Below are 11,553 nucleotides of genomic sequence, written 5' to 3' on the forward strand. Positions count from 1 at the left end.
GTGTGTGTGTGTGTGTGTGTGTGTGTGTGTGTGTGTGTGTGTGTGTGTGTGTGTGTGTGTGTGTGTGTGTGTGTGTGTCAGTCGGTCAGCAAACAGACCAAACTTCAACATTATGGTCACAGGTGGCGTTGAGCACCGTTCAAAGTTGTCGAATGCAACAACAACATTTTCACATCTTCTTCAACAACAACGTGATTTTGTACCTTAAATATGGATTACCTGGAAAACCTCTACGCCCATTCCTGAGTGTGTTTGCCTGCACCACTCATGGTTTGAGGAATCATGCGAGACACAGAGCCTTGATAAGCGCACACAACTGGCCTTCGGGACGGCTTGATTAACTTTTGTCATGAAACCACAACATTTTAATGTCCAATTGAAGGAAAAGTTTTTCTTTACAACTTGATGTGCATTCTGTCCAAGATAGATGATTAATCTTGTGTTATATCATTTGTGTAGACTCGTCACTTTGTGTCCATCTGAGTGTCTGCATGTGGTGGTGAAAGACCATACGGATATTCTCTGTACTAATAAAGGTTTTAGGACAGCGGTTAAGCTCCAAATTTGGGAAGAATCTTCACTATATTTCACGGACCGGTGTTTCTTTGTTTGCGTTTGTTACCTCCACCACCGAAGGTGAAGGAGGTGATGTGTTTCACCCCTCTCTGTGTTTCTTACTTGCAGAATCGAACATTTTTTAAGAATATTGTTCAGTCGATTTTGTTATTCTGTCTGTTTGTCGCCTCCAGGTCACAATTCCAAACCGATCATCATGAAACTTTACCAAGTGGTGGGGGTAATCTCAACTGGAAAGCCGATTGATTTTGAGTTCAAAGGTCATCTTGACGTCAAAATTCGAAAATAGTCATTATCCATCTGATTGACTTGAATTTTCAAAAAGATTTGCAAACTGTTTCACAAAATTGGGAAAGCCACTGTTTTTGAGGTCAAAATGGTAAAGGTCAACTCAAGGTCAAACGTCTAACATCTTCAATTTACATTTGAAAAATTGTCAATTTTCATCTGATTGACTTGAAAACTAAACAACAATTGCATTGCACATCACTGAATTGAGAAAGCAAGGATTTTTGATATAAAAAGTCAAAGGTCAGTCAACTCAAGGTTAAATTTCGAAAATCATCAATTTTCAACTGAAAAATTATCAATTTACATCCTTTTCACTTGAAAGTTGAACAGGATTTCCATCGTCCATCACTGAATTTGGGAAACAACTATTTTCCAGGTCAAGAGGTCAACGTGAAACTCAAGGATAAATTCTAAAATCATCAAATTTCATCTGGAAAATAATCAATTTACATCCTATTGATCTAAGCTTTGATGAGAATTGTCAATTTTAATCTTAACTCGACAACCCGTGAACCGTTGGGTTCCCGTTGTGACAACGGTTGATGAAAATACAGACACAAAATGTTGATATTATTTAGTGGTCAAACTTGAACTTGAAGAAAATTTGAGTGAGGAGAGGGGGGTTAGTTTGGAGAAGAGGCAACGTTTGGAGAGGGGGGTATCGTGTATCATTCTCTGCATGACATCATTTTCTTTTTTTGGTTTGTGTGCAGGATATCTGAAAAAGTTGTGGATGGATCCAGACTAAATTTTGAAGACAGATTGGGTGTCTGACAAGGATGAACTGAATAGATTTTGGTGAAGATCCGGATCCGACGACTATAATTTTTTCAGTGATTATTCATCATTGAGAGATCGGGCCAAAAACGATAGACACACGATATCGCAAAAAGTTGTGAACAGATTCAGACGAAACCTGCTGGACACGTTGGGTGTTTTGCAAGGACGAATTGATTCGATTTTGGTGAAGATCCGAATCCAGATCTGGATCGGAGAATTATTTAATTTTGAAGTGATTGTTCACCATTGAGAGATAGTGCCAAAAACGATATGTAGCAAGATATTTCAAAAAGGCATTGGGCCCAATATGTTCTCGTCAATCAGGCATTGCGTGGCGTAGGTTTGCGTTGCACTGAGTCCTCCTCCATCGTGCAAACTCCTTCCTCAGCCCAGCTGAGCTCCTGACCACATACAAAGCTTTCGTCCGCAGCCTCATGGAGTACTGCTCTCCCCTCTGGGCTGGTGCTCCTGCCTCCCTCCTTTCTCGGCTTCACGCTGTGGAAACCAAGGCATTTCGGATCATTGGCATCTCCTGCGATGAGGCTGAGTCTTTGGGCCTCTCACTCTCTCACCGCAGGTAGGTTGGTGGTCTCTCTGTCTTCTACCACCTCCTCTCCAGTCTCGCACCGCACCCCCCCCCTACCCTTGTTGTGTCTGCGATTTGTGCCCACCATATTTACGCAAGGCGCTCAAGGTCCACCAACAACCCCCTTCTGGTAAAACGACCAAGACAAAGAATCACTGCTCGCCTCCATTCTTTCATCCCTCTTTTTTCCAGCCTTTGTAATAAACTCCCACACTCTCTTCAATCCCATTCTTCCCTCCAGGTCTTCAAAACAGCTGTTCACCACCATCGCTGGTCGTCCCCCATCCAAATCCTCGATCTTTTCTACCCCCATCAATCCACTCCAAACCCACCTCCTTCACATTCCCTGCTTTCCTTCATGAAAGTCCCTGTAATGTCCATCTTGTATACACCGTGTTCCCCGCCCCATCCCTCTCCCTTCCACAGATCTCCTCTCTGTTCCCCACTGTTTTGTCCTTTCCACTCCCGCCCTTCTTGTCACATGTGTCCCTTGCTGTGCGTTCTGTGTTAGCTCTCATACGAGCCTCGACAGGGTATTAAAACAAAAATGCATGTCTGAGAAATGGATGAGGACGTGTTCAATTCTGGGTTATTTTCCAACTGAAATGGCCGCCAGTCTACCAGTCGGCCATCTTTCATCACATCACAACACAAAGTGAGGTGCACGTGTACATCATCCAGTACATACTGTGCTTGTGCCAAGTTTGAACAAAATCGGTCCATACATGACCGAGGTATGGCTGCACACGGATGGATACACAGAAAGACCCAATCCGTTATCCCCTGTTTCGGACCAAGTCCAACGGGGATTATAAAAAAAGTAAACAGAGAACTTGGTGGTAAAATGTTTGTTGTTTTTTTCTGGAATGAAGCATGTGATAATACCTTCCGGGAAGACGTGGGAAGCAGGTTGGCAACCCGTGCCCACGAAGACCATAAAAATCCTCTTGGCTCCTCAAGGACGGGATTCTGTGTGAGAGAAACAACAACAGCAACAATCAAAAATTACTTATTTCACTGAAATGATGAAGATTACAGAGGTCAGAGGGGGAAGTGAGTGGACCAGTGTAAATCTGTATCGATTTCTCCTTGAAAAATTGTGAGTGAGCCCACAATGATTTCTCACGTACACTCGTCTTCCCGTGTTGAAAAATGGAAATAAGAATGGAAAGTACAAGTTGTTGAAGTGAGAGAACATGCAGCCTTGGTGAACACATGGTTTTCCTATTTCCTTAGCAGAGGAACACGAACACACTTGCATTTTCCTATAAACATGGGTTCTAATAGGGCGAGATATCTTGTTTGTTCAGTGGGGTCACATGGAGCGATGGAACACACGCTCACACAACGGATGAATACAGACTCGGAGAGGCTGGGGAGAGAAGTGGGAGTCGTGTTGGCACCAAAGCATGACTTGGGGTATGAAGATCTGGCCATAGCTGAGTGTTGCAAATGGTGTCAGTGGTCTCGAAAAGACAAGCTGTCCTCTCGGAGTTATCCAGAGGTGACGTCCACCACAACATATATTGTGGATAAAACTTTTACCCCAAATTATCAAAAAATGTACTGAGTGGAAACCATAACTTCATACCTTTGAGGAGGGAAGGAGGTCGAGCAATCTTTCAAAGAGCCGCTCCGAAAAACTTTGAGGCTTCTGCATGACAAGAATAAAAAAAAACATCATGTATCAGTGAAATTGGATTTCCTGAATTGTCTGTGACCGCCGATGGTAGAGTACCACATGGAAATATATAATGACAACTTGGGTCACCCGATGAACATCGGGTTATGTCGAGTATTATTTCGTGCATCCAACCAGACCATTGATGAAATGGATGTGCAAGTCTATCTTTACTTCTGTGCGTCCGTCCATCCGTCCATCAGTCAACATTTTGGTTTCCGGCTTGTAACTCGACAACTCCTTATCCGATTGACGTAAAATTTAACATGGTGGGAGACCATGACATGACCTTGATTCCTTTCAACATCGGTATCCGGGTTGGGCAATGGAATTATCACCCCCATGTTTATTCTATAATAGAATTTGAAGAAAAAAAAAGTATTTTCATTTCATGCCGCCAAATAGAAGGGAAACACTTTAAACACCTTTAAAGTAAAAAAAAAATCCTCACTTTACTGTCATGCGAAGGAAAGGACATTTTAAACACCATCTGAAATGAAGAAATCACTGCATGTCATCACGAGTCGGGGCACTCAGTGCAGCGCAAACCTCCGCCATGCAATGCCTGATCTACGAGAACATATCGGGCCCAATGCCTTTTTGAAATATCTTGCTGCATATCGTTTTTGGCACTATCTCTCAATGGTGAAGAATCACTTTAAAAATTAAATAATTCTCGTATCCAGATCAGATTCGGATCTTCACCAAAATAGAAGCAATTTGTCCTTACTTACTCAACGTGTCCACAAAAATTAATCCGAATTCATCCACAACTTTTTGAGATGTCCTGCAGACAAACAGACAAACACACAGAAAGGGAGTGAAAACATAACCTCCTTCACCCTCGGTGCTGCAGGTAAGAAGGTGCAAAAACTGATCAACTTTACTCCAGACTTATCATCTTACTTCCAATTATCAACAAAGTCCAGGAATCCATCATGGCAGGTGAGAGGAAATTCTTACATTTCTCAAAAAACTTCATCTCAAATCACCAATATGGTTTCAGACCACGTCACTCAACCTTGGATGTGGTACGACTACTCATCAAACAATGAATCGAGGCTCTCAATGTAAGACATGACATCAGTGTCAGCTCTCTGGACATATAACGTGCTTTTGATACAGTCTGGCATGCAGTCTTACTCTTCAAACTCTCAACCTCTGGCATCCAAGGTCAACTCCAGAAGTTGCTTCATTATTACACTTCTTCAACTCTCATAACCAACATGTGGCACTCAATAGAATCCTTTCATCTCCTCTCCGTGTCAAGTCTGAAGTTCCCCAAGGCAGTGATCTCGGCCCAGTGTTATTCCTGAACTTCATAAATGATCTCTCTCACACTTTGGAAAATCCACTTTATCTCATTCCAAATGATTCCACTCTCGACCCTGACATCACTCCTCCTTCAGATCCAACCAGCTGGCAGGCTGCAGCTTCTTCCCTCTCTTCAGACTTTGACAAAATCACAAGCTGCTCAAACACTTGGAATCCGTCTTTCAATCCCGACAAATCTCATAATCTCAGTATCTCTCTCTGAAAGGACCATATGGCAAACCCTCCTGTGTACTTTCTTCACAATCCTATACAGGAAGATCAGTCCTTTAAATTCCTACATCTCACAATCAGCCATGATCTTTCTTGGATGAACCACAGATTAGAGTTGGCCTCTGAAGTCAGTCACCGCCGAGTACTCTTCATCATACACAGTTCTTCCTCGGTGCAGCTGAAATACTATCCACCGAGAAGACTCTCATCAGCAGCTTTGTGGAACACTGCTCTATGCTCTGGACTGGCTCCCTTGCCTCATATCTTGCTCAGCTTAAAGCCATGGAAACAAAGGCCTTCAAGATTAATGGAATCGATCTCGATGAAGCTGAGTATTCGAGGTGTGTTCAAAAATTATCCAACCTTAATTTTTTGTGCATAAACAAATGAAGCTAGGGAGGCGTGGTATGGTGCACGTATGTAGGCGATCCTAATCCGTATGCGTGAATATTTTCCCACCTGCAGAAGCTGTCAGTCGCCGACAGACCGCCGATGAGTGAGGAAGTGTAAGTGAGCGCCGTCGGATTTTCGTTTTTGACAAATTGATGGAAAAACTTGAACAACGCTACTGCATCAATTTTTGTGTAAAGCTTGGCGATTCCCAAGTGGAAACGATCCGCAAGATTCAACAGGCCTTCGGGAACGAAGCAATGGGCACCACACAGAAAAAAAGAGTGGTACAACCGTTTCAAAGATGGTCGCACATCAGTGCAAAGTGAAGGACGTTCTGGTCGGCCCTCAACATCCCGAAATGAGATCGTCATTAACCAAGTGAGAACCCTGCTGATGCAGGATCGTCGAATCACGATCAGAGAACTTGCAGACGAGGCGGGCGTCAGCATTGGATCCGTTCATTCCATTGTGACTGAGGATTTGGGCTAAAGGAGAATCTCAGCGAAGTTCGTGCCAAAGCTGCTAACAATCGAGCAGAAGCAACTCCGTTTGGAGATCGCACAGGACATGCTGGAGACTGTGAACAGCGATCCCAACTTCTTCAACACAGTGATCACTGGCAATGAGACCACAGTGATCCATCATTTTGTCAAAAACGAAAATCCGACGGCGCTCACTTACACTTCCTCACTCATCGGCGGTCTGTCGGAGACTGACAGCTTCTGCAGGTCAGGTCAGGTATGGGAGCATGTGCCAGAACAGCGCATCGCTGCGTCCACTTTCCGCCGGACTCATCAAGAGTCACTTCCTCATCAAGTTTTTGAAATGCATATTCAGACAAGGTGGGCAAAGAGGTGGTTAAGGAACGAATCATGTCTTCCTTCGTGTTTCTGGCACAATACAAGTCAGAGAAGTATTGTTTGGTCAAGCTCCTAATGTCTTTTGGATCGTGTATTGCTCGGCCTCCTGGTGCCCACAGCGAAGTTATTTGCTGGTTTCTCTTTTTTTGCGCTTCTCATGCAAAAAAAAACTTGGAAGGAGTATCGATAAAGCTGTAGTTCTCCATTCGCAGCCTTATGAGAGCCCCTTTGGTTTGTTTTGTACAGAGTTGAGCGAGGAGGACTTTCCTTGTTGTTAGGAGAGAACTAGTCCTTTCAGCACTGGGAGTTTGAAGGCTTGACTGGAGAGACAATATTTCTTCAGAAATTAAAGATTGCAGCGCAGATTCATTCTTGCTACAAAAGGAGCTATATTGCTGGCAAAAGGTCCTGATATGGGTTTTCGCATTGTCCCACCATTGTGCGAGGCAGGAGTAGGAAGGATTCCGTCGTCGTGAAACTTCCCAAAAGGCTCGGAAGGCGACAGGAAAAGCGTCATCTTGCAGAAGACTCGCATTGAAGGTCCAATGGGCAGTGCCACGATTTCGAACTGGGGAAAGTATATGAAGAACAACCATGTGATGGTCCGAAAAGCCACTTGGGGTGATGTCAACATGGTCGATGACATTCAAAGAGTCATTATTGATGTAAAATCTGTCTATCCTTGCAAGAGGTAGCCGGCCATTTGCACATTGGCACCACGTGCATTGTCGTGCAGATGGGTTCTGGAGTCTCCATACATCCATAAAGGGAGAATTTGGACAAAGCCCTCTTTAAGGGTGTCATACTTGGTGGGTGGGGCTCTTCTCCATTACGATCAAGGGTGGGATACAATGTGCAATTAAAGTCCCCACACAGACAAACAAGACCATCAAAAACAAGGTGTGTGAGGAACATTTCTTACTGTGTTAAGAAAACTAGTCTTTCTGTGCTCGTACTGGGTGAATATACATTTATTAAAATGTGTTTATAACCATTATAAAGGAAATTAACTGAAACTAAATGCCCTTTAATAATCCCCTTGAAAGTGACATTTTCAGGACAGAAAGAAGGATTTAAATAAATAGCCACTCCAACACTAGGACAGGTCAAGCCACTAAAGAAACATTGTTCTTTCATGATGCGAGTCCATTCGCTCGAGCACGAAGAGCTACATCTTGTCTCTTGCAAAAGAACATCAACAAAATGTTTTTGCTCGACAAGCAACTTTACCTGAGCTTTGCGCAGGGGTGAACGTCCCCCATTTATATTTAAAGTTACAATAGAGAAGGTCATAGTGTAGGTAGGGAGGGTTTGTCAGGTGAAAGGAAGTTGGGTCGTGCTTGTAGCTCTTTCCGAGCTTTCAATACACACTTCCTTAGGCGAAATACTTGTGACTAAGTCATACCAAGTTGTTCAGCCTTGAGGAGGAGACGTCTTGACGAGGTTATAAAGCCAGACAGGTTCGGGAAGAAGGTTATGACCTTAACGTTTTTCTTTCGAAAAGTGTCCTGAAGAAACTGGAGAATTTCCATGGGTGATAAATCATCATCACCCTCCAGTTCCTTGGCTATTGCTGGGCCATTCCAGACCTCGCTACCAACACTGGAGGAAAACGACGAGGCCCCATCCGAGTCGTAATCCGAATGGTTTTTATTTTTCTCTTCACACACTGAAGTCGATGCTCTCACAACGGGAAAATCGTCTTCTGCGAAAGGTGGAGCTGTTTCCACAGCGGGAGTTTTTAAGACCGTAACAGGGATTACCGTTTTTGTATCGGAGGCTTCGCACTCTCCTTCTAGGGCTGTTACTTCTTCCTCCTCCATTACCTCAGACACTTCGTCCTCAGCAGGGCGCGCGACGAGAGCAGGTTCGTGGTTCTTGATTTTAATGTCAGTGACCGGGGTGGTGACTGAAATGAAAGCGAGAGAAGAACCTTCAGAGTGTAGGCTTTATTCCATTTGATTGAAGCCGCTTCTACGGGCACATCAGGGAATACAGGTGCAGCTTGGAGTACATAAGCAGTAATGTATACATGTGCAATTAATCACCGCAAAATAAATCAGCATAAGCACGGAGTCCGATATACTCTCAATTCTCACCATTCAACGAGCACCAAGTGAACCGCCGCCGTAAATGACAATGCCCCTGGGACAATCACCCCGTCCGTGCGGAGCTTGGCTTTATCTATCCTGTGCTCGAGCCGCGCGACATGTGATCACACGTCACGACCTTCAATTCACCACATTCTCCCCGTCTTTAAAATATAACTAGAGGCCCAACTAACGCACCATGATTACTTCAGCACTATAGGAGTATACATTTCAAGCAACGCGAACTATTTAAACTACAGAAGCATACATGCCAAGCAGTGAGGACTATTTTGAGTTGTAGGAGCATGGTAATGAGCATCAATATATGATATAATGAGCATATAGGAGCATGAGCATCGAGGATGCCGATAATCCCCTTTACAGATCGAGTCGGCGAGGGGGTTTTATCCGTCGACCTCTCCGGGAGTAAATGGCGGTTTCACTTGAGGGAGGCTTCCGATCCTCTTGGTGAGCCTCGACTCGTGCCGGGGATGTCTCCTCGATCGCTCTCGGGTGGAACGCGGCAGCTCAGTCGCCACCGTTCCCGGGTGGAGTTCCTGGGGGGGGGAACACCTGGGGAGGGGACGTCAGAGGGAGGAGTGCCAGATGGTGGTGTACCTGCGGGAGGAGTACCTGAGGGAGCCAAATGGCGAACCGACACAGTGGTCTCCCTGCCATCCGGGAGTCTGACATGAGCATACTCTGGATTAGTATCGATGAGTTCGACCCCCTCCACCATGGGTTCATACTTGCTTTGTCGTACCGGGCGTTTCATGAACACTGTTCCGGGATGGGTTAGCCAGTTGGGCACCGTTTGGCCATCAACATAACGTCGCTGGTGAGTAAACATTCGTTCGTGAGGAGTTGCATTGGTGAACGTGCAGAGCAAAGAGCGTATGGAATTCAGAGCGTCGAGAAGGGTAACCTCCCATTGTCCGGGGCCCAGTCCTCTTGATTTCAACGCCAGAGTTACGGCTTTCCAAATGACTCCGTTATACCGTTCCACCTGCCCATTACCCTGTGGGTTGTAACCCGTCGTTCGACTAGTTGCGATGCCGTGCTCTAATAGGAACTGTTTTAGCCCGGCCGACATGAAACACGGCCCTCTGTCTGAATGTATGTACGAAGGTTTCCCAAACATAGCGAAGAGGTTAGAGAGACATTTCACGACAGTGCCCGAGGTCATATCCGAGCACGGAAATGCGAAAGGGAACCTTGAATATTCATCAACAACAATGAATATGTATCTGTTGTCTGTCTCGGTCGGCAGGGGCCCTTTGAAGTCAATGTTTAGTCTCTCGAAGGGAGAAGAGCCTTGATCAATCTGCCAGATGCCGCGCCATAGAATCTGGGTTTTTGTTCAGCACAAACAGGGCATGAAGCATTCATTTGTTTAATATCTTCGATAGAATAGGGAAGGTTTTGTCTGCGCACGAAATGTGCCATTCTGGTTACCCCTGGGTGGCACAGAGACACATGTAGGTCTTGCAAAGCCCGACTGATTGTCGTCGAACAGTAGACCCGAGAGAAGGTATCTGCAGCAGGGTTTTCTCTCCCGGGCCGGTAAACAATGTCGTAACTATAGCAAGCTAGGTCTATTCGCCATCTCATAATTTTTTCATTCTTAATTTTCCCGTTATTTTTCCCATCAAACATGAATGCAACGGATCGCTGGTCCGTGACGAGCGTGAAGTGGTTTCCCAGTAAATAGTGTCTCCATTTACGTAGGGCTTCGACAATGGCGTACGCTTCCTTCTCTATTGCTGAGTGTCTTTGCTCGCTTCCAGAAAGAGTTCTCGAGAAGAACGCGACGGGTCGCCCAGACTGATTGAGGGTCGCAGCTATCGCGTGGTCAGAAGCATCCGTTTCCACCACGAAGGGCACCGAGCTATCGATCGATAATACCACGGAATTACTGATATAATCTTTGAGGCTGTGGAAAGCTTTTACAACAGCGGCATCTGGTGGGAAGTTTTTGCAATGCACTAGGGGATGTATTTTCTCGGAGTATTGGGAAATCCATCTCGCGTAGTAAGCGAACATCCCGATCACCCGGCGCATTGTCTGCAGGTCCTGAGGTGGGGGTAGTTCATGAAGTGGGCGCAATCGTTCAGGATCGGGCTTAATCGTGCCGTCGGCTATTGTGTAGCCGAGAAGGTCAATTGACCTTGCCGAGAATACGCATTTCTCGTAGTTGAGGGTCAGATTATATTTTCTAGCAATGCTCAAGAATCTGTCCAGATTCATATCATGTTCCCCCCGATCCTTACCGCACACTGTGACATTGTCCACGTAAACAAAAGTGTCTTTGAGGTTTTCATCTGAGATGATGTCGTCCATAACTCGTTGGAAGCAAGCTACTCCATTCGTGACACCGAACGGAATCCTCCTGAATTGGTTGAGGCGTCTACCTGCCTGGAACGCGGTGTAAGGTTTGTCTTCCTCTCGGATGGGAATTTGATGATAGGCGCTTCGCAAATCGATGGTGCTGAATATTTTATAATTGGCCACGCGTTCGACCATCTCGTCTATGCGCGGCAAAGGGTAGGCATCGAGTTGGGTGAAACGATTGACCGTTTGAGAGTAATCGACAACCATTCGTTTCTTATGTTTCTGGTTGGCGGTGACCAACACCTGCGCGCGCCATGGCGAATCGCTCGGTTCTATAATTCCTTCTTCCAGTAATCGCTTGGTCTCTGAAGTGATGAAGTTCATATCAGCAGTGGTATACCGTCGCGATTTGATCGCTAT

The 11,553-nt window shown here is 45.3% G+C and overlaps 1 protein-coding gene across 1 annotated transcript in view; it reads right to left on the reverse strand.

The window, feature by feature from the left end:
* The window catches only part of LOC147006452 (putative serine/threonine-protein kinase SIK1B), a 49,496-nt gene extending 40,837 nt beyond the window's left edge, over nt 1-8,659 (reverse strand). The window contains exons 1-3 of the mRNA XM_085868763.1: nt 8,539-8,659; nt 3,825-3,887; nt 3,119-3,202 (exon numbers count right to left, since the gene is read on the reverse strand). The gene's annotated coding sequence lies outside the window, so the exon portion shown is untranslated. The remainder of the gene's footprint in view (nt 1-3,118; nt 3,203-3,824; nt 3,888-8,538) is intronic.
* Between the last annotated feature and the right edge of the window lie 2,894 nt (nt 8,660-11,553).

This window comes from Eptatretus burgeri, unplaced genomic scaffold (assembly GCF_056783735.1).
Source record: "Eptatretus burgeri isolate ZD-2024b unplaced genomic scaffold, Ebu_testis_v1 Ebu_testis_scaffold_3173, whole genome shotgun sequence".
NCBI classification, from domain to species: Eukaryota; Metazoa; Chordata; class Myxini; order Myxiniformes; family Myxinidae; genus Eptatretus; species Eptatretus burgeri.